Consider the following 24,723-nt stretch of genomic DNA (forward strand, 5'->3'; position numbering starts at 1 on the left):
GTCTACAGATAATTCTTGTATCAAATAAGTTGATATAAGACACCAAGCGTTAGTAGGATTGGACTAGAGTCAAATGCACTGCATTCATCCAAACTTTAGCAGACTGTGTCTAGCCTGTGCTGCAGCTAAATATATGGCAAAATCACTCCCCTCAGGGACCTGACAGTGTAGTCTGCTGGCATGAGGCAAATACAAGGAAAGAAGACGCAATGTAATTAGCTGAAAGGCATTGTGGTACAATGGAGTCATTCTGGAGGCAGACAGACTCGGTTTGCCTCTAACTGTGTGACTTTGGGCTAGTCACTTGACCAAAACTTGAGTTTTCATATCTGTGAAGTGGAACTAAGATAATCAACTTTATGTTTGAAATGATGGACATAAATTTTCTAAGAGAGAGCCTTGTTGGTACTAAGCATTCAATACACAAGAGGGTGAAGATAATACTAATGATGATATAATAATGTGTCCAAGTGAGAGGCTGACAATAACTAGATTAATAGGCACACCTTTACAGCCTGGAATGTTTAAGGAACGCACCATAGTGTTCCTGAGATCAGAACCAAGTGGTCCTAAAGTATGAGCAAAGGTGAGTGAGGTGAAAACGTGGCATGTTTAAGGGTCACTAAGGGAACCATCCTCAGGCCCTCAGAGTTTCAGGCAGTTTGTACTTTGGCTTTGGGGACAAATGATGATACTTAAATTAACACATTTGTCCACATTCTCCAAATGACTCAGCTGTGAGCCTCAGTGCTTACAATTACTATGGAATTGGTGCCAGCCTTGCCTCATCAAGAATGCCAGATGTAATGTAATTTTAATGACTTCCATTGTGTTTGAGGCCTCCTTGCTAAGATCCAGCATCTCATTGCACATTTAAACTGACCTGAGTATACTAATGAAGATTAATTTTTCATTGATTAAGGAAAGATGGATCACCCTATTACTGATGTGAACTCTGTCCTGAAGTAAAAGTGTATTGAGCTTCAAAGATACTGGCTAAGATATAGTGGGAGCTTCCATTTAATTGTCTTTCATTTTATTTTACCCTGATAATAGTGGTAACAAAACATTGGTTCCTTTTGAAAAAATAAATCAAGTGGAAGTTTATTTGTTTTCTAAAAAAAAAAAAAAAGCCCACACACAGTGAATGAGTATAGTACAGAGGTTTTATTAACACCTTTTAAATAATTTCTTTTCAAAAATTGAGTGAACTTGTCCCTATGACTCAAACTCAGATAAGTTTTATCCTTTAGGATTGCATTAAGCTCCATGTAAACTGAAACTTGAACTCCAGGGCTTAACCAAATGAGGGGTTAATTTTTCTAATCTATTAGGGAGACTGGGGAACTCAGGGAACCAGTGTTTTTCCCTTCCTATTCCATTGATCTGAGTGTGTGATATTTGGCTTCATGGCGATAGGATGGCTGCTGTGCCAACCGCCCACTATATCTGCGTTCCGGGAAGGAAGAAGGGGAAAGACAAAGAGCAAAAATGCCTGTGCCATCTGAACCAGTTCATTTTTATAAGAAGGGCAGTAGCTTTTTCTAGGAGTCCAATACACCCATTATATATGTCCAATATACTTTGCTTATATCTCTTTGGTTAGACCTATGCCATCCTTGTAGCCATCTATTGTTTCCAGGAAAACTGGGAAAACTTATTATTTGTTTTCATCTGGGCACATTGCTTTTCCAAACAAAATCAGAGTTTACTTAGCAAGGAAAAGGAGAAAATGACCTATATTGGTTAGCATAGTCAATGGAATGGGTTTCCTCTGATAGGTTTCCCTGCTAGGCTTCTCCTTGAGAGGAAGCTTCTACGAAAGTGGGCGTGACACATCAGAACTCTCAGTGTTACAGACGAAGATTGGCAGAGGAGGCAGGGACCACTTGATTGCAGCAGAGAACACTTGACTAGAGTTGGGGAACTTACGAGCTTCAAGTTCAGCTCTGTTTCTCCCTTAGGTGTCAATAGCATCTCCATCGTCCCCAGGCTGGTTTCTGCTTTCCAAGTAGAGCCTTCTTTACTTTAAAAGGACGGTTCAAAGGCATATGTGGCATAGATATAGAATCTTCACGGAGATAAAGCGCCGTGTAGAGGGTATAGCCTCTGGAGGTGGAAAACCTAGGTCCAAATTGCAACTTTGTCACTAATTAGCTGTTTGATCCAGGGCAAGCTGTTTCAGCTTACTGTGCCTCAGTTTTCTTATCAGTTAAATGGTAGCAGTAACCTTCCTGATAGATTAAATGGGTTAATACATGTTGAGTGTTTAGAATAGCACCTGCCACGTAATAAGCACTTAATATTAGCTATTATTTAATTCGACAATTTTTTTTAACCTCAAATAAAAAAGACTTGATTTCTAACATTTTGAGAGTTCATCCATTTGGGACGAAAGATAATATGAAATTCTTGAGGCCAACTCTAAGATTTTAAGTGAATTGCATGGTTGGGTAGTAACTTATGAGGCCACTTTTTGTCCCTCTGCATTATTAATTATCTTATTGGTGAACATGAAACGCCCCGAGTTTGGGCACTGAATTGTCTCCCTCTCCGTATCTTTAGGGCCTCGCTTAGGTGTCCTGAGACACACTCAGTACATATTGCTTCATGATTATTACAGGAAATTGAACAAATTGAAAGGTCATTGTGGACTGGGGTAATCAAAATAAAAAAAAGACTTCACAATCTGGATGGAATTCCAAGAATTCATTTAGCAGGAAAGAAAAGGTAATTCTGGCAGGAGTGGGTAGGGCAGAGTTGATAGAATGCTGTGTGAAAAGGACGATGGCAGAAAGTGTACAGTGTATAGTGCATGGCAGATGACTGGCTTGTTTGATCTTGGACATGTTGGCAGAGTGAAGAAGCTGGTTCTACCAGTTGGTTGAAGACCTTAAGTTTCTGCTGAATACTTTGGGATATCAGATTTGATCCCAGAGACAATAAAAATAATTTCAGATTCTTGCACAGGAAAACATGAAGAATATTGTCTTTTAGGAGGACTAGTTAAGCAGCGGAATGCATAATTAATACAAGTTGAAAAAGAAAAACTAGAGGAAAATAGACCTACTAGGGGATGATTAAAGTCCGGAGGGGAGCCCTTAGGGAGGGCAGCTCTGCTTCAAAGGCCTGAGATTAGACATACAGGCTCAGTTTCTTTTTGAGGGCATAATGGCAGGTTCAGAAGCCGTCCTAGTCACCTCCTAAATTCCCTAAGGAATTCTAAGCATTTTTCTAAACACTCAAAACCACTTAGGAAACAATTACTCTTTCTAAATACAGAAAAGTTAAATTGGAAAGTAGAAAAAAATCATTTGCTAGTGTACATAGATTTTTTAAACCTAACTTTATTTTTAAAAGTATTTATTTGCTGGATTTCTTTTTAGTGGTATCATACTTTTTGGATTTTCCTTTACAGAACTGCATTTTTCGTTATCTGAAAATTCTTGAAAGAATTTCGTGTCTTTCTTTACTTAATACATTTCATCTTCCCTAGGAATCTGTTGTCGCTCTAAATAAGATAATTGCTGTGTATTTTTTCACCCTCTACGTTGTTGATAGTGATGATTTTAATTAATACGATAGCAATTCAGTGGAACTTAGCACATAATCTTCTAAAAGTCTTTTATAAGATATTGTCAATTCAACAAGTATTTATAGATTGGCTTATATTTGCTAAGCATTCTGCTCTTCACTGGTTGTATAGTGATGAATGGAATAGATATAATCCATGCCCTCAAGCAATTCACTGTCTAGATTATTAAACTGACAATAGAAAAGTAAACATATAAATAAATAACAGGAAATTCTCATGAGTTATGAAGGAATTGAGCAAAATGCTGAGATACAGAAGTGTGGGGATGTGGTAAAGTGTGGGAGAAGTTGGACCTGCTTCAACAGAATGCTCACCTCTAAGGAAGTGATATTGAAATTGAGGCTGAAAGGTAAAAAGGAGCTAGCCTTGTAAAGATTTGGCCTACTTCAATATAGAGGTTGAAGAAGAACTGTACTGAACATTTAATGATATGACAATTTACAAAGGCATGGATAGAATTAAAGGTAATCAACATGGGGAGTTGGAATAGCCTAGTTTAACAACAATAATGCATTGTTATCACCTCTTGGCCTGAAAGGGCAAGAGCTGGAGGATTGCACATAATCCAGAATGGACGTAGCTGTAGCTATAAGAGAATGACAGAAAGGAATGATGGCTTTAGCAGAGGAAAGCGTCCCTGTCAAACTGCAGCCCAGCAGGAAAGTAGCTGAGAAAGTAAACTCTGCAATCTCTGTCTCTTCTAAAATATATAGAAATTCAACTTAAAGGACTTACAATAAGCAAAACAAATTTTAAAAAGAACAAGGTTGGAAGATTTTTTTTTTGAGGAAGGTTAGCCATGAGCTAATACCTGCCACCGATCCTCCTCTTTTTTTTTTTTTTTTTTTCCCTGAGGAAGATTGGCCCTGAGTTAACGTCCATGCCTATCTTCCTCTACTATATATGTGGGATGCCTGCCACAGTATGGCTTGACAAGTGGTGTGTATGTCCACACCTGGGATCTGAACTGGCAAACTCCAGGCTGCCAAAGCAGAGTGTGCGAACTTAACCACTGTGCCACTGGGCCAGCCTGGAAGCTTTATCCTATTTTATTTCAAGACTGTCTATAAAGTTATATCAATCAAGACAGTGTAGTGTTAGTTAAAGGGTATACATATACAGATCAATGGAACAAAATAGAAAGTCCAGGAAAAAACTCACATATATATGGTCAATTGGTCAATTTTAATAAAGAGGTTAAGACAATATGTAGGGAAATGCAAAGCTTTTCAACAACTATATATAGTTGTTCCAGGATCATCTGTCTATTTCTGTCTATCTATCTACTCTCTCTTTCTCTCTCTCTATCTCTGTCTCTCTATCTAATCTATCAACAGAGTGGGACAGAGAGACAGGGTGACCTCTGTCCTCATCTCTCACCACACATAATAATAAATTATGTGAAGCCAATCATAGACTTAAATGTAAAAACTCAAATAATAAACTTCCAAAAGATAGCACTAAATGAAAATCTTGGTATCTTGCTGATAGGCAAACCTCTTCAAGCATAAAAAGCAGCGATTAAAAAAAAAGTTAGACTTCATCAAAATTAAAAACTTCTCATTAAAAGTCATCATTAAGAAATCAAGGCAGGGGCCTGCCTGGTGGTGTAGTGGTTAAGTTTGCATGCTCTGCTTCGGCAGCCTGGGGTTTGCAGGTTCAGATCCTGGGTGTGGATCTAGCACTGCTTGTCAAACCATGCTGGGGTGGCATCCTACTTAAAGTAGAGGAAGACTGGCACAGATGTTAGCTCAGCAACAATCTTCCTCAAGCGAAAAGAGGAGGATTGTCAACAGATGTTAGCTCAGGGCCAATCTTCCTCATGAAAAAAAAAAAGAAGAAAACAAAGCAAAAACAAACCCTGATGGCATAGTGGTTAAAGTCCAATGCACTCTGTGCAGCAGCCTGCTTCAGTTTCTGAGAGGGAACCACACCACTCGTCTGTCAGTAGCCACGCTACGGTGGCAGCTCACATAGAAGGACTAGAAGGACTTACAACTAGAATTTACAACTATGTACTGGGGCTTTGGGGAGGAAACAAAAAGAGAGAGGAAAATTGGCAACAAATGTTAGCTCAGAGCGAATCTTTCCCAGCAAAAAAAAAAAAAAGAGGAAGAAGAAAACAAGGAGAGCCTGGGAGAAATATTTGCAAAACATATATCTGATGAAGAATTTCTATCTGGAATATATATAGAACTCCTACAACTCAATAATAAAAATGCAACCAACCTAGTTAAAAACAGGCAAAAGGTTTGACTAGATCCTCCCCAAATTGCTCGATATTATTAGTCATCAGGAAAGTGCAAATAAAATTGCAATGAGATCCCATTATACCTCCACCAGAAGGGCTGAAAATAAAAAGGAGTAACTAGGGCTCTTACACACTTGGTGGGGGTTTAAAATGGTGCAACCACTTTGGAAAAATTTCTAGCAATTTGTTATAAAACTAAACATATGCCTACTCTATTACCCAGAAATTCTACTCCTAGATATTCACTCAAGATAAACAAAAGCATATATCAACAAAAGTCTTATACAAAAATGTTTATTACAGCTTTATTCATAATAGCAACAAACTGGAAACAATTCGGTATGCATCAATAAGAGGGTGGGAAAACAAACCGGGTTGTATTCATACAATGGGGATATTACTCAACAATGAAAAGAATGAACAACTGATTCAAGCACCAGCATGGATAAATTCTTCTTTAAAACATTATGCTGCGAAAAGGAAGCTTTATATAAAGAGCACATATCACGTAATTCGTTTATATGCATTTTTAGAAAAGGCAAAACAAATACATGGTGAAAATAATTAACATAGCAGTTGTCTCTGGAGGTATTGGACATGAGTGAACTTTCTGGAGTTATGTTAATTTTCCGTGTCTCGATAGGGGTTTGGGTTGTCCAAGTATATAAGTTTTAAAACTCAGAGAATGGCATTCTTAAGATTTGTGCAATCCAAGGTATTTAAATTTTGCCTAAAAAAGAAGACAGGTAAACATATATTGAACTTTACTTAATGGTATGTATGCTAAAGTTTAGGGGTTAGGTATACTGATGTCTGCAATTAACCTTGAATTAAATCAATGCACAAAGTGAGCTGATAGATAAACAAAGAAATAGATATGTAATACACTAAAATAGCAAAATGTTAATTGTAGAATGTAACTGATGGGTATATGGTGAGCACTATAGAATTCTTACAACTTTTCTGTATTTTTGGAAATTTTTATAACTAAATTTTTGGGGAAAATTACACGGGATGGTTCTAAGATCCTAAATGCATTCTTCCCTTCATTTCCAACCTCACTTCATACCCTATGTTACAATGATATATCAAAGTTGGAATTATGAGAAAAACAACCTCCTGGAAGAATATTTAATAATCATTTTAGTGAAACATGCAAATGATTCTCCCTACCCAGTGCTTGACCTACCCAGTAATACTATTTTTAACCTATGCAACTGATAATGGTAAAGTGGCCTAATTGTATTTGGTCTGAATATGTGCACAAACTCTGAAAGTGAGCCAGAGCTGTCTGTTGTATTCAAGACTAGGGCTAAAGACTTCAACTCCTCAGATTAACCCTATTAATTGCCCCAAATTAGCAGCCTTTGAGGCAAAACAGAGCAGAGGTAAAGATAGGCCACATTGCGTCTGCGTCTTCACCCTTTCTGGGTTTATATATCTCCTTGCCTATTGGAGGTGATTGTTTGGAGGACTGGAGTGTTTAAAGTCTACGTTTAATCTATCAGGAATCTAGTAGCACTTGATGTAATTGCACAGAATCCTTGAAGTTTCCTGACTAGAAAAAATATTTTCAATAATAAAGTTTTATGGGATACCACATGTGTTTTAACATTCAGATTCAAGTTTGCTGAGAGCTGATTGCCCAGCCTACCCTTGACACTGTCTGCAGGTGGTCTATTTGCAGCGGCAATAGACCGTTTCTCCACTATTGCTTTCTAGGAATTTGTTTTTTCCTCCAAAAATCTGGGCTTTGAAATGGAGCACATAATTTTACTGAAAAGATCATACCTGAGAGGTTATTGTGTTAAATACTTTCATCCTCTCACACCATTTTTATTAAAGCCACTGTTCTCTTGGGGAATGGGGTGAGGGAAGTCAGAGAGTGGCAGAAACAGAGAAAGATACGAACAGCCCAGGAAACAGAGTACTATCACCACTTCCATAACTCACAGCATTTTCTGGAACTTTGTCAGGTACCCTCTCCCTCTATTTTGCAGGTGGTTAGAGTCATAATTGGAGCCAAAAAAAATTGTTCCAGCTGGAGATCAAAAGTTAAAAACACCATTAATTATTGATAGGCCTGGATTCTGACAAGAGCATCCTTTGGGTCAGAGATGAGTTAAGAAGCACTTAACAAATAAGCGTGCTGGCAGGTTCTTTTTGCAGTTCATATCGGAACTAAAGAAATAAAGAGATGGGATGCCATTATCTAGATATGCAGATCTTTTATTTCAAAAATTATTACTCTATTATATAAAGCATTTAAAAGCATTTAAAAAATTTTAAAAACATACGTGACCACATCAGAAAAGAGGTGGTCATTTGAGCCAAGCTGACATTCACGTATTAAGAAAAAAGCTTTTTGTTCATCTCAATCTAAATTCCTTTTGGCCATTGTATTGAGAGAAAGCCTTTTTGTTCTTCTCAGCCTGTTTTCCTTTTGGCCTTGTAGACAAATCTGAATTTCTCCTAAGTAGGTCACAAATAAGTTACGATGCTGCTCGTTTCTATTTTAACAGCAGCACAGGAACAGACAAGCTACATCTTAGAGGGAGAGGCTTCTGGGTACCAGTTAGAGTAACTATAAGAATCCAGGCATGATGAGCTCCTTCTTTATTCTTTACCCCCCACATGAAAAGTTCTTCGCCCCTAGCTTTGCCTCAGGCCAAAGCCATGAGGCCATAGCCTCAAGCTCCTGATGAATCCTTGTAGACCTCTGTGGTCAGAGTTTCTCAGGCAAAATCAGCACAGAACAAATGCTTTTCACTTGATGTGTGCCTCTTGAAAGCTTAGGGCAAAGATACATACCTCTTTGAAAAAATAGAAAAAAAATAAATGTGAAATTAAGCTTATGTGACCATTCTTAATTTCTTCCCATTTGTGTATGCAGCATACATTAAATACTGTACTTTCTAGCAGAAAGTCAAATCCAAGTGCACAATGTGTCTTAAATAAAATAAGAGGCATGTTCATTTAGAGATCGTGAGTGATAATTCAACATGAAAATCTAGGGGCAAAGAAATGATCTTGGGAGCCCGTAGGCAATCCTGGAGAAGTGGCACATGGACAGTCAGCAACCTGGCCTGCCTTCGTTACCAATGGGATGTACATTGCCTTTTTTCTCCTGTCTTTATTCATTTTTCAACAGCCTGCCACATGCAATATGCCAAATCTCATATAAAAAAAGCCCTGCATGCACACATACACACACACACACGCGCGCGCACACACACACACACACTGGAACTAAAGAACCTTCGGCAGATCCCGGCATAGACAGTAAAAACAGCCATCTGCGCTGAAGCTCGGGATTTATTCAATTCCATTTGCCCGAGTTATTTGTTTGGCTTTGCAATGTAAAGAGTTCTGTTTTATGGTTGGAACTTTTCAATGCTGTCGAATTGTTTTCAAAACTCTTCCCCCAGATGCGTTTGGCATTTAGCAACAGCGAGCAAGCATCAGCCGTGGAACGCAAAAGTGTGTGTGCATCAAACGGGCATGAAAATCTTCACCCAGGTCACTTGCCAGAATCAGACTCAGCTTCCTGGTATTCAATGGCGAGGTTAAAAAAAGTTTACAGGTTTAATGCCTGTGGCACACTGATCATTTTTCAAGGTCTGGGGGATTAAAGTATATGAGATTCTTTCAAGCAAGTTTGAACAGGGTGTTGGGAAGCATGAATGGCAGGTGGCTGATCTACAAAATGTCATCCAGGCTCAAGCTTCTGCATACGATGCTAACAACAGCCAACTCAGATTTCACGGTTGACCCCTAGGATGCTTGTATTGCTATAATCAAGTCAGGTAGTGCAGTTAACTCTTCGTTTTTATTTAAAGTAAGGCTTTTTAGTACTATGTATGCTTTCTATTACACTACATAATTGTTCTCGTGTAGTATTATTTGTGAATGTAGCTGTTATCCTCAAATGCTCATTGGCATTGATGCCAAAAAAGCGTAAAATATAATAATCATCGAGGTTCTCTGTTGCAAGGCTTGTGTTGTCATCTGTGGCTATAATGCTGATAGATAGATCAAAAGGGAAAAATTTCATATTCTATCTCAGAGTATAGTTTTATACCACAATAAGTCCATCACATGCAATCTGTCTTTTTTTTGTTTTGTTTTTGTTTTGTCTTTTTTTTTTGCTTGAGGAAGATTGGCCCTGAGCTAACATCTGTGCCAGTCTTCCTCTATTTTGTATGTGGGATGCTACCACAGTGTGGCTTGATGAGTGGGGTGTAGATCTGCGCCCAGGATCTGAACCCGTGAACCCCAGGCCACGGCAGTGGAGCAGGCAAACTTAACCACTATGCTACCAGGCCAGTCCCAATGCAATCTTAAATTTAATGTAAAAGCATATAAAAATCCTCAAATTTTGGAGTTTTCATGACCAGAGATGAATCCAGTATTTGGGGTGCAAGTCTTATTTGATATACACCTGCTATAAATGTTTCATACATAAACATGGATGGATATGGATACCTACACATGTGTTTCTATGTCCATATCTAACATGGAAAGTTGATCAGCTTAGTAATAGCTGACATATTTTATCCTGGCTCTAGCTTATAGTAATTATGGATACTCAGCTTTTCCCCCCAGATCTCTCTGCATTTGAACATTTTAAGCATCCTTTCATTTGTTCCAGTCAGAAACATTTTACTATATTAAAAAAATCAAGCGGAAGTCTACTTATAGTTTCTCTAAGAAAACTTAAAAATGCAAAAAGATCATTTCCTCCCTTCCTCCCTTCCTTCCTTCTTCTCCCTCCTGTTCTTCCTTCCTTTCTTTCTTCCCTCTTTTTTCCTTCTTTCCTTCCTTCCTTCTTTCATTCCAAGTGTCAGCGCTTGGCTACGATTTGAAAATAAACTACTCTTTCACTGTTTCCAAAAAAGAATGCAAATCAAAATTCAAAAGATATCACATAAAAACATATCTAAATAAAACCCTATATGAGACACACAAACATGAAAACTGATGCTCCTAATTGCAGAGTGGGGCAAAATGCCATGTTGATATGTGGAATCACATAGTCAACTGACTGAGGTTTACCCTCCTGGTGTTTTTCCTTCCTGAATTACCCTATGCTTCAGATTCAGACAGGAAAGGATGCTGATATCTTTTATTTATTATTATTTGTTTATTTATTATCTATGTATCCGTAGATGGTACACTATAGATGACTTTAACATCTTACTGTTTCCCCAGATGCTTCCCAGAGGACAATGCAATGAGAGCATTGGTAGGTTTTCTTCCTGGCGGCAGCCTGAGAGGGTTGGTCAGTTCTGGCGCCTGGTTAGAAAGCTCACTGTGGGCTCAGATAGAAGCTTTTCTTTTCCAAAATAACAGAAATCTAGGAGTCTCTTTTTATTTGGGGGAAGGAAATGGGGAAACAACAATCGGGAGCAAGTCCTAGTTCTGTGCGGTGTTCCTGGAAGCCTCTCTATTCCCTGTTTCCTCTTATCATTTCCTTTTCTGATCTGAATTTGAAACAGGGTAGGTTATGTCTTGTCTCGCAGGAGTTTCTTAAGTAAGACCTTGGTATCAATAGGTGCCTGGAGCTGAACAGCCAGAAGCATCCCAGCTATGACTTTGGAGTCCTGGCAAACTGCTGCAAATCTTCAGAGACCTAGGACCTAGATTTAAGTGAGAATGGGATGCATACCATATCCATCTATGAATGCATTGCTTTGCATCTGTTCATCTTTGCTTTCCTATGAGTAAAACAATGATCATTGCTAATTTATATGCTTTCTGAAAATATTGCTTTGTTGGGTATAAAATGTGATTTTTTTGTGTCATAACACTGCTGCCAAACAGATGCATAGTTTGCATGTATCAGTGTAACATTTAAACCAAGAAAGACAGTGAATTAATTATATTTTATATAAGATTTAAATCAAGGAAACTGAAGCTGAAGAAATGGCCATTTGGAATGCAAGAAGACTTTTTCTTATTGTTGTTTAATTGCCTTCTGTTTAATGTTAGCTTGAGGGTCTATTGTAGAGTCCCTGACATTTACTCTCTCATTCAAAAACAATTACTAGATGCCAGCTATGGACTAAGCACTGTGTTAGATGTTTGGGTTATAATGATGAATATACATAGTAAGAAAAATGTGGAAATATCAAGAAGATTCCAGGGATGAATAAAAACAAGCTAAAACAAAAAGATTAGGAAATTGGCCCTTCACTATACTAGTAAATATTAAGAGACTTGAAATTATTTGACAAATAGAGAAAGTTAAGAGTTGGCTTCATAAACTCCTCCAAGAGTCCGAAGTATGCTTATACAGGGCATTTCATGTTTACGGAGAATGGTGTGAGGCTAAGGGGTTCAAATTTGTTGCCAAGAAGAATCGGGTTTCACATAACAAATTTCTTAATTTTAAAGCAGCACAGAGTTTTTAAGGGAGGATGTGAATTCTCCCTCCTTCGTTGAAGAAATGAGCGCTAGGCTACCTTCTCTCTCTGTCTTTAATAATTTAGGCTGTATTTGCCATAGACAGAGAGGTTGGACCAGATGGCCACTCTTGGTCCCTTTCAGCTTCTCTGATTCTTTGATATACATGATGGAAAACAGCTTTTGCCAGAAAGTAACTTCCATTGCTGGGTTCTTTATGATCTTTCCTTTCTACTTGGCCCAGAGTGAAGTGAGGCTTAGAGAGGAAGGAGTTGAAGGTGACAGTGAATTTCCTAAAGGGCACACAACAGTCTGCTACAAGTGAGGACCTGAGTCATCACACCATCCTCCTTTTGAGTTATTAGGCCACATCTCACTCATAGATTAAACATTTCATCTCAGGAGTAGTTCTTTTTGTAATGGCAGCACTGCCCTTTACAATGCCATAATTAAGCTTCTGTCCCTGTTTCCCTTATAAACTCCTATTTTCTGGAATTTATAACTTAAGGCTAAAAATTTCCTCTAGGCTGAAACTTGGAAACTGCAATCTGATCTATTTACTGATTGGGGGTTTTGTTTTTGTTTTGTTTTTTTTTTCTAAAAAGGAAGAATAAGTCCAGCTGAGCTTAAAGAGGGCCTGGTGTGGAGAAATTGAGACTGAGGATTTTCCCTCTAGTTTCAACTGAGTTTTGTTTAACGAACTTCCCGCATGCAGACTTTGAGCCTTTACGTTTTCTCAGATGTATGCCTTAGAGGACTATTGAGAAATAAATGAGGTCTCGGAGGTTGTGAGTGGCTCATCTTTACCATAACGTTTCACCAAGAACCCACTAAGGAAGGCTGTGGATTAAGTAACTGAAAGTTCTTTCCTGAAATTACTGGGTTTTTGTAATTAATTTTTTAGCCTCCTTAGCTTCCACATCCGTATAGCTTTATGCCACACCTGTAGAATCCTGGCCAAACAGCATCTATTCATGATGCTAAACAAACAGACCTAAAAAGTAACAAGAAAGAGCAAAGGAGAATCAATTTATGCTTATCTTGTTTAGTTTTGATGGGAGGAAACTGGGAACACTGAATTTATTGAATACTGCATTTCAAAAGCAAAGAACAAGCTAAGTAGAAATGCTACCTCAGTCCTATTGATCTTTGAGTCCAGAAAACAAAATTGGAATCAATGGAATTCTCCTTGGTTTAAAATAAAGGATTTCATGAATCTCTCAAAAAATTAATTTTTTCCTAGGCACACAAGTCTAATTGTAAGAGAAGTGAGTAAAATTTACAAGGGTATGGAAATCTGGAAGGATAAGCATTCGTTACTTCTTGTCTCTTGCAGTCCCAACTAGATGGATCTGACCTGTAGACCTGAAAAACCCCACAAACATCAGTGTTCTTTGACTTTTCCTTTTTTTTCCCTGTAGGTAGATATCTCCAGCATTAAATGTGAAACTCTTTGCTTCTGAAGCTTCCAATTCTTTATTTTTTACATAAAACATAATATTATTTAAAAGTGTATTTGATTTTTTTTAAAAAAAACCAATGCATTTTTTTTATGCCAGAAGGGAGATGTTTTATGTTTCTTTTATGTTCTCTTCTTTTCACTCCACATGAATAGGCCTACCAGTTTTATTTTTTATTTTCAGACCAGCACAATTTCATGTTAAGCTGGACAAATTTATTCAACTCCAGTTGAAGCACTGATTTAAAAAAAATAAATAAAGCAAGGTCAAAGCTAGCTTTGGTTTTTTTATATTTTCTTTTATAATAAATTCTCTCTCAAATGATGCCTATGTGTATATTTTGACATAATCATGGGTACAAATGTGCAGTGCCTGAAATCTAAAATGACACTGGAATATCTTTTCTTGCATTAGCATTATTTTAGCATTCCTACAGCAAGGGATGGTTTGGAGAAATGCAGAGACTTTCGGTTTATATATACACCTCTTATTATTATTCCAGTACCTCGAGCTACAGATCCAATCTCATATTGTGATGGATGCATCTCTCACGGTTCAGAAGAAGTGTTGGCAAAGAGAAGGGCTTTAAATAAGGCACCATGAGAGCCCAAGATGTGGAATTCAAAATCAAATGCCATAGTGTTAAAGGATGATCTAGTTTTCCGTTTGATTTCTGCTGCAATAACTGAAGTATATTTGGGGTCTTCAAGTGTACTGTCACGTATGAAAACAGTACTAGGAATCCAGAACCACAAGGACTGTGACAGTCATGTTCCATCTTACCTTGTATACTGTTTTAATCCATGACTTCAAGAATCATGTCCTAGGAAAGCGGAGGTGTCATTACTTTAGGGGAAATATATAAATCTGCATATACTAGAGGGAAGAAGAATTAGGTAAAATGTTGAAAGAAAGAAAGAAAATGAGCCTATTGTCCCCGTTTTCTTTTAGGTATTGTGACCTTTGAGGCACAGTCAGAAAGTTGCTGATGATTTCAGCATTCTGGAGATTTAGGAGTGGGTACTGGTAGTCGGCTTGTCGAATGTTCTCATAAGTGTAATTTCATGAAGTAACCAAAGACACTGTTAATAGCTGAGGATTATTCTACATTAAACTTAAGAAGCAAAAAATAGTCACTTGGTTTTCTTGCACATATGATGTATTTATAATAGAAATGTTTGCTATGTGACAGAAGTTAGTAAACTATTTTGGTCTCATCCCTAGTTAAAAACAAAAAAGAAAGAACAAAAAGAAGGAAGGTTGAAAGGAGTGATTCATTCCTTTGAGATACGATACTGTGCTTTCAAGATTTGAAGTTTAAAAAGGGAATACTCTTTGCTAAGGTAAAACGTAATTGATTATCAACAGCATTGTGCAAATTAATTTATTAAAAGAGAAGAGGCAAGAAGGGAGAAGAGATGCTAATGGGTGTGGGTGTGGCATGAGAGTGCTGTGGTTTGAGGTGCAGAGTTCTCACTGAGACAAGGGACAATGCCTAGGGGAAGGGTTACCACACAGCAGAAGCAAAGAGGGAACCAAAGACCAGTTTTGATTTTGTTCTTGGATTTGCCTAAGGCTGGACTTGAACCCAATCCTGGTAAGTCCTAGCAAATAGCACTTAAGATAAATACTCCTTCTTCCAAATTTTGATTTTCTTGGTTAAATACACTAGTTAGTGGACCACTGATGGATTGAGACTGGAGATTAGAGCTTGGCTGTCATTTTTGAGCTGTCAGCAGCTTTGCAACTGTTTTATTAAATGAGGGCATTTAATGGTGTCTAATATCTCTCCACCCGAAAAAATGCCTTGTGCCAGAAGGTAAAACCTATCTGTCCATTTCTAAGAACTCCAAGTTGAAGTGGACAACACCAGGTTTATATCTCCTACTGTCAACATGCACAAACTGACCGTCATTTTATAATACTAATTTGTGGATTTTTTTTGGTCAGAATCATGAATCAAGTTAAAATCTTTTTGCAAAAACTATTGTCACCTACTGGCTCCTTTGGGATGGGTCACCAAGTTTCTTCAGTAATTTTCTTCAAAATATGTTAATTATAGTGTTTAGGGAGAAATCTGACCAAAGAGAGCTGAAGGGGCCTCTTTCCCTTGAAAATAAACATTTTTGTTTGTAGTGTGCCTGAGAGATTCTCAGGGACAAAACCTTGGAATAAAAACCACAAGGCTTTTATATATATATATACTCTCACACCAGTTTTCTCCCCTTACAGCTTTTGTTGTCATATTCTGAAAAAATAAATTATAATCTAACATTTTTTTCCTCCTGCATTCTCCTTGTCTCTAACTTGTAGAGTTCGCAACTTGAGAACTTATTTTTCCCTTGCAAAATGTTCATTAAAGCACAAACGACTTTCTCTCTTTTGACGTTGCCAGAGAAACTTGAGCACTATGTAATTAGGCTTCTGTTTTAAAGCATTTCTCTCAACAAACACAGGCTTCTAGGACTACGACTGCATAATAGATGTTATTAACTGTACACATAAATAGGAAATGTGTCTCGCAGAGCATTATATTTGCTGAATGAGTTTGCCTTATTCCAAAGTCATCTCTTTACTAATGACTCATGAGTTTCCTTTCCATTATTTAAAAATAATGTAATCATAGGCTCTTCTGTAATAATTTAACATATCTTATATTCATATCTGAACCTATTAATTACAGACAACATACGTATTTATAATGTGCCTTTATTATTCAAGTTAATCCCTTTAATCCTATTTGAACAGACAGATAAAAATTAATTCCTTCAAACATCTTTATAAGCAAACATTGAAATTCACCTATTTTCATCCTTGTTCTCAGCATCCACATTGAAAGCTTTCATGATTGAAGTTGATAGAAGCAGTAAACAAGCAGTCAGGGAAGAATAATATGCAAATTCTTTTTCTTTGCAAAGAAGGGATACGTGTTTACAAAAAGAGTTCTCCTAGTTTACGGGGGTCTAAAATCACAGAGAATTATTTTAAAGAGTTTAGTAATGTCCTTAGAAATTAATGATGCAATCATTCTTAGGGTTAGGGTGGTTGTAGGGGTCCTTGACGCTTGTTATGAACCTGTCTGTCTCATAAAATAAGCAGATGTCTATTTGAAGACTTTTAGCCCAAGAGAAGTAGGGCAAGACAAGGCCTTGAGATTTCTCAGAGGGTCCTTCGGACTGGGCATTCACTAACGTAAAAATAACAGAGGGAAGCCATATTGAAGGCAGTTTTGGATACTTTTTCCACCACTGTGATCCGCACACATGCTAGGTCACTGGAAACAGGAGAGGAAGCAATTGTTTTTCCCTGCTGTGAGCAATGAATTTGAACATGCCTCACACTGTTCTCACGCTGTGTTTTCCTTCCCTCTCCTTTTCCCCACAGCACAAGTGTAAACTGAGCTCCTGAAAGTCCTCTGGGCACCAGAAATAACACAGCCTATCCACAGACAAACTGATTATCTCATTTCATTTCTTTCTCTGGAATTAGGCAGAGTGCATCAGTTAAGTAATGATAACCTTTTTTAGACCAGAGGGAACTGAAAATAGCTGGTATTCATTTATTTTTATTTTTTGAATATTTATGTTATGAAGTGTAGAAAATTTGAGAAATATAGTAAAGTAAAAAATAATAAAATAAAAACCATCCATAATCCTAAAACTAAGAGACAACCATGTTTAATATTAGTTTTATTTCTTTCCAGGCTTTATATGGTTTAGTAATTGTGATCATGTAATAGCAATAACATAATGTCTTTTTTGATGTTATTAGTCTTTGAAAGTACATTTTTAATTAGCTACGTGACATCTCTTCTCAGACATCTCCTCTTCTCACCTTCTGTGAATTGCGTCCTCCCACACCCCAACATCTTTCTTTTGTCTTTAGCTGAAAATGGTATTTAAGGTAGTGGCTTGGGCCAATTTGGGGAGTTTCACTCGGTGTTCCTAAGTATCTCTCATTTGTACATGAAGTTTACATGTTGACAAACTTTTCACTTTTCTCTTGTTAGTATGTCGTTGATTACAGGACATCCCAGCCAAGAACGTGGAAGGGTCAAGGGAAAATTGTTTTTCCTCCCTACAAAACCACTACCTATTAGTCAAAGATCATAGGAGAAGAAGGAAAAACTTAGGGTTTCCCCATATTGATTTCTCTTGACCAGGAGGAAATGGAGTGTTGAGGTGAGATATTCATAATCTCACTGAGTTCATCCTCCTTCTCCAAAAAGAGGCAAGCAGTACTGGTATCACGAGCTAAAATAAATGACACAAAGATCTCTGAGAGAAAAGGAAAACGTAGGGAGAGCTGTATAAGAGCCCTCAGGAGGTTTCTACCATAAGTCCCTAGTATATGAGCCAAAATATGTCCATATTTAATATTGCTCATTGAAAAATTCTTGAAATAGTGAGTTCTTGGCTTCAGGCCTCTGAACTGAACTAGGAAGATGATTTAAAACTCAAGGATAACCTCTCAGGAGTGGGTGTAAAAGAATATATCCCAACTAAGGAGACACAGGACTTTTAAAAAATTTGGAGAAGTTAAGGCAAAGCTAAGGCTTACCAACCAAGTATGCAGACAATTGCAGCTACATTCTTACATTACAATGATCTTTTCTTGCTTTATCCTTTAATATTGGGTTAGAGCTGGGGGTTACTTGACCTTGAGGACCTGACATCTGGACCCACTGGAAAGGACTGTGCATCACCTAGGGATCTGAAACTAGCTGGATGTCATACCTGTTGGATAGAAGACAGTGGCAGAGTCTGTTGGCTGCTCACCAAAGACCGTTTCCTCTTTTGCTGGTTACATAGCTGGACTGTGTTACTCAGTTTTCCTTGCAGCTCAGTGTGCCCATGTGGCTGAGTTCTAGTCAACGGAATGCGAGTAGAAGTGATGTGAGCCACTTCTAGGCCTGCATCCCCCAAACCTTGACGTGTTCCTCCTCCATGCCCACGTATCCCTGAAAGGCTATTGCTGAAGACAGCAGGACATCTGACAACCTGGGTCCCTGAACTGCTATTTGGATCAGATTTCTCCCACCACCCTTCTCCAAACTGGAGCTACCTTCAACATGTATATGCGCAACAATTAAACTTCTATTGTGTTTGAGCCTTTATTTTGGGGGGGGATCTATTTGTTATAGCAGTTAGCCCACTCTAAACAGTATAGGAAAGGTCTTGACAAATGGCAGAAAAGATGAGCAACATCTTTTGGCTTCCTTAGGTCTTAATTGCTCACAGTCACAGGTGAGGAGAGAGTCTTTCTTTCACCAGTCTTAAATATCATGGAGGGAAGTCGTTGCTTTCTTTGTGTTTTATGTTCTTTCCTGAGGCATGGAAGAAGGTAAGTTTCTCCCTTCCTCTGAAGCCACATGGGATTGCTTGTCTGCTGGAAAAAGCAAACATGATACCAGAATATATTTTCTGAGCCCTCCATTTTATTGTCTTTGTACATGAAAAAGTATCTTGGCAGACTACAGAATTCTTGGATCTCATCCTTTCCTACTCAAAACTCAGATTAATCCAGTGTCTTGTGGCACTCAGTATTGTGAGAGGAGTTAAGCTTGGTCTAATTTTTATTTCTTTGAAATTTTTTTCTGTTCTGGTCGCTGAGAGAATTTTGTGTTTACCCTTGAATTTCAAAAATGCTGCCAAGATATTTCCAGGTATTCGCTATTGTTGATATACAGTATTTCATCAATTCTAAGATGCATACTTTTTTCCTCATTTTGTATAACTTGAATCCATCTGAACTTTATCTTAGTATAAAGGGTTAGATACAGATAGCTTTTTGTTTTTTACAGTGGTAAACTAGACACTCCAATATCATTTATTAAATAATCACTCTTCTCCCACTGTCTTGATTTAAAGTGTCATATTAATTATAAACTAATATGAATAATATATTTATTCCTATTTCTTGAAGTCTCTGTTCTCTTCAGTCAATATGCTATATATTCCTGGATAAGTATCAGTTTTAATTTCTGTAGCTTTAAAGTCCATTTGATTATTTTGTGTGACTTAGATCTTCACCGTCCTTCTGCGGAATTTTCATGACTGCTCTCAGGTACCCTTTTTCTCTCCTATAATTGTGTTGTTATTTACATTGAAATTACATTTAATTTATAATATTTTGTGAAGAATTTCATCCATACAGGATTAATCCATCTATTTAAAAACAGGTCTTATCTTTTCCGTCTCTCTCCCTTTTAGGTCCTTTAATAATTTAAATTATTTTTTTCTAAGTAACTCATACATATTTCATGTTATATTTATCTCTAGTTACTTTGTTTTTTTTTTCCTTCTTAAATGTGGCATTTTTTTTCTTATATTTTCTAACTCATTTGTGTATGGGAAAGCTATTGATTTTTGTGTATACTATCTTGCTGAATTATTATTGTGCTTTACTTGGTTTTTTTAATTGATTCTCTTGGAATTTCTATGTATACAATCATACCATTGACAAATAGGAATAATTTGGCCCCCTCTTTTCCAATATGTATATCTCATGTATTTCCTTTGGTTCTGATTGGCCAGGATTTGTTCTGATTGGTTGGTATATGAGCCATACACTTTTTATAAGTATTTTGCATTTCATTCCTGTCTTATAGGACATATTTCTACTCCTCATAAAAGTAGAAGGTATATGTAGTTCATAATGAAACCGTGTAATTTTAAAGCCCTTCATGGCATGATTTAGCATATATTTCTTTAATTTTCATTAGCTGCCTCCACGTTGATTGCTACTTTACCTCCACATCCTCTCTGCCTGCTTCCTGCAAAGATGGCTCATCTCAAGCCTTTCCCCTTGGCCTGGCTTCACCTCATGTTTCATGGTGTGAAACAGTGTTGTTAGGATCAACTTGTGTATTGCCCACTTTATCAGATTTAACTATTCTAATTATTGGACAGCTCATTGGGCCTTTCATTGATTTGACATCTAAAACTTCAAGAAAAGCTGCATCCTGTAAAAAAAATGTCGAATTTTTTGCATGCTCTCAGGGCCCGTCTTCACTTCTCTCCTGAATTCAGTGTATTTGGCTGCTATTTTATATAACCTGAGGCTTGGTGGACTGTGTTCTGGTTTCATAAGAATGGAGATTATTGTTTTCATCTTTTTATTTATTTTTTTAACATGAATGAAAGAAGTGAAGGAAAACTGAAGTGATGTCATAATCTTCATTCCTACTACAGCTGGTTTGCTGTATACTTTATCTTTTAAAAAAGCTCTCTTTCATCTTGTTTGATAAAGTTTCTGTTTTCTTGTATTTTATTGAGAATACAAAGTAATGCATTCTAAAATAAATGTATTTAGTTTTTCCTATTTTATTTTTTAAATAATTTTTATAGGTTTCAGTTCCTCCATTTCATTAGACCAATTTCTCCTTTTTTCATGCTATAGATTCAAAAAAATATAGTCCTTATCTAGTTTGTTGTTTGCTTTGCTTATATTTGAAAGTGGAGAGAATTTACCAGGTCCTGCCAAACAACAGACTGGGTATAATCTCTTTGATATTTTTTATGGTTAATATGGGGATGGAGGGGAGTGTTAAAATACACCATCCAGGATTTTTGCTGGAGAATAACGTGATGTTCATACGCCCCAGCTAAATGTGTAGTCTAGCAGATGTTTATCTAATGTAGCTTGGCTGGTTTGAGGTGAGATTAACTTTGTTGTTGAGTGGTATATGCTTTTCTCTTTACTAGCTGGTTCTGTAGCTGTTAACATACCGAAGGTCTATAGCAGTTTATAATTTTTAATTTTCTGAGGCAGACATTTGACTATTGCTGGGGTGGTTGTTTCAGATTGTATTTTAGCCCCAGGTAAGCCAACTCACTATTTTAACATCCACATCATAGAAGATCTTTATGGTTCATTATAGTCCAAACAAAGTAAGGCCATTGAAGTACAAAACAACCACCATATCTTTTTGTGTTTGTTGTTGGTATAAATGGCCAGCCTTGAAAAGGAATCCCACTGCTTTACAAATTATTTTAATCCTGCATTTATAGACTTATTAAAGGTTTTGAAAGGCTTACTGTACTTTATTGAATTTCATGGGGAAAATTATAGGCTAGCTTCGTGTTAAAAAATGTGACTATTTAAAGATTTGGATATTTTTTTCCTCCTATGTATCATTATTTTTCCTAAAGAAATTCTTGAAGAATTTCTATGTATATAGAAATTAATTACCTGGTTTATTTCTTGGCTCAGTTTCCTGCCTCTTGACTTTGTTAATACTCCTTTAAGTATTTTACTGTTCTATAATTTGAATTTACATCTGGGTTGAGCGAAGGAAGCAAGAAGAGAGGAATTTGTAGTCGTTGCTTTCACATGTTGATTTATGGTCTTGCATCAGTCTCACCAATACTTTGAAATGTTTGGACCTATTTCTCTTCTACTAGGAATAATAAAAGGATCCTCTTATGTTTGCTAGTGATATTTCTACTTCTTGCCATTATAATACTTTCATCTGGGCTTTGAGATGTTAAAATCATTTACAGAAGTGTCAGAGCTGGTGCACAAATATATTCAACACACCTCTTCTTTTAAATGGAAATTTTCCGAACAGTTGAGTTGGTGCCTAATTTGATTCTCTGTCAAATGTCTGTGGTTTGGGGTGTAGGGGAGGAAGACATTTCTTCTACGCAATCTAGGTCTTTTTGGCCAGACGATGAATTAAATTCACATGAGACAGAATAACAGGAGAAAATCAAACAAAGCTTTATGACATGCATACATGGGAGAGACTCAGGAAAACTGCGCAACTTGCCAAAATGACGGGAGCTCTCACCTTAAATACCATCCTCAGCTAAAGACAAAGGAGGATGTTGGGAGTCGGGGGAGTCAGTTATGGGAGATCACCAGAAAAGTACAGTAAACAAGAGTAAGGTTATTACACAGATTTAATCCCTTGCCTTCCGCATTGGTAAGAGTTTCTAGAGAGTTTCTTCCTGGTACGGAAAGGGAGACACCTTTACAGATGGAGATTTCCCTTACAAATGTAAATGTCTCTTAACAAAGGGTGGCTTCTACTTTTCAAAGTTCCTCTCATGTCTGCAGTTTTTAAGAGTAACCAGCCCAAAATAGTCTTCATGCCAAAGAAACATACCTTCGGGTGGCCAATTCTAATCCCCCACAGGGGTAATCCATGCCAAGCTTTACCTCTATTTTCCTAAGTAATCAAAACTTGTTTGAATGTGCAAGTTACTCTAATTCTTTATTCAATCACCAAACTATAACGTCATTCTGAGGAACTCAAATGTAAATAATGCCCTCCCGGCACCTCCCTACCTCTGGGAATTGGATCAGAATGCTACATTCAACTTCTGTCCACGTGGGCAAAATGAAGCGCAGAACTGAATTCATTTGCCAGACAGGTCAGATAAAAGTAATCCGCTGTTGAGGGGAAAGAAGGAATTTGGGGCTAGAATTTTTTTCAAATTGGCTAAATTCAGCAGATAACTAACTGCTTAACTCACCAGATAATTGGCAGCTCCTCTTTGTGGATGTAGGTGTCTCGTCTTAGTCTTTTAAGTGTTCAAATTCTTGGAATAAAATCCTATTGGAACTAGAGTTACTATTTCTGAAAACTCTACTCTATTTTCTCTGAATTTAAACATTTTCCCCCCTGACAGGTCAGTTCTCTTTCCTTTCAGTATTACCTAATTCAGCAAGAAGGGCTGAGTTGATATTTAAAGCCACCCTCCCTAAAATGCCTTTCATAATAAAAAAAAAAGGAAAACAAAATGAAGAAAGGGAGTTCTTTTTCATTTTAATTTTCTTCTTTTTTTTTTTTTTTTGAGGAAGATTAGCCCTGAGCTAACATCTGCTGCCAAACCTCCTCTTTGTGCTGAGGAAGACTGGCCCTGAGCTAACATCTGTGCCCATCTTCCTCTACTTTGTGTGTGGGCTGCCTGCCACAGCATGGCTTGCCAAGCAGTGCCATATCCACACCCTGGATCCGAACTGGGGAAACCCGGGCCTCTGAAGCAAAAGGTGCAAACATACCTGCTGCACCACCAGGCCAGCCCCCTTTTTCATTTTAAAGCCTACGTCTTTACCTCTTTTCTTGGTAGGTAATGCAAACATCTATGAACTTCATCATTGATTAAGGTTTTTTGAAGGAAAACCATTTTCTTTTCTAAGTAAACCAGACAAGTTAAATTCTTCTTGAAATTAAAAATGCTCATGTCAGGGATCGGCCCCGTGGCCAACTGGTTAAGTTCCTCAGCTCCGCTTAGGCGGCCCAGGATTTCACCAGTTCAGATCCTGAGCAAGGACATGGCACCGCTCATCAGGCCATGCTGAGGTGGCATCCCACATGCCACAACTAGAAGGACCCACAACTAGAATATACAACTATGTCCTGGGGGGCTTTGGGGAGAAGAGAAAAAAATAAAAGATTGGCAACAGATGTTAGCTCAGGTGCCAATCTTAAAAAAAAAAGATCATGTGGACATTTTAAAACATGCCTGCCGTTAGTCTCTGAGAATATAAAGAAAATATAGTGGTGATTGATAATGAATAGATGACCTATATTTTCAAAGAACTTGCCTTTTAACTGGGGTTCAAGCCCAAATGGCGTAAAGCCCAAGAATGTTCTCATGAATTCCATATTTGCCAGACTAGTTTGAGGGAGAACACCAGGAAAATGGGTGAAACTAATCAGATGTTGTGGACTGGAGCAAGCAAGCCTTGGGAATTGGTATTTAAAAGGGCAAATTTGTAGCTTATCTGACAAAAGAAAAGAGGCGATTCTTTGTAATGGGGTGTGTCAAACATAAAAGGAAAAGAAGAGGGCAGCCAGGCTATATAAAGTCACAGGAAACAGAGTTAGTCTGAAACAGTAGGTTTCACCTCTGGGAAATTAGAGGAACTGGACACAGAGGTCGGGAGAAGCTGCTGTCCTGGCTCTTTCACTCACACGGGTCTTCTGGTGGATTTAAGGCACAGTTTTGAGGTGTCCACAGAACAGCACAGCCTTGCCGCTTCCAAGATGCTGACATAAA

At 37.6% G+C, this 24,723-nt stretch overlaps 1 long non-coding RNA gene across 1 annotated transcript in view; it reads left to right on the forward strand.

Moving 5' to 3' along the window:
• Positions 1-24,723, forward strand: part of LOC139084184 (uncharacterized) — a 175,106-nt gene that overhangs the window by 139,263 nt on the left and 11,120 nt on the right. The gene's annotated exons all lie outside the window — the stretch shown is intronic.

The sequence above is a fragment of the Equus przewalskii genome, chromosome 1 (assembly GCF_037783145.1).
Source record: "Equus przewalskii isolate Varuska chromosome 1, EquPr2, whole genome shotgun sequence".
NCBI lineage: Eukaryota > Metazoa > Chordata > Mammalia > Perissodactyla > Equidae > Equus > Equus przewalskii.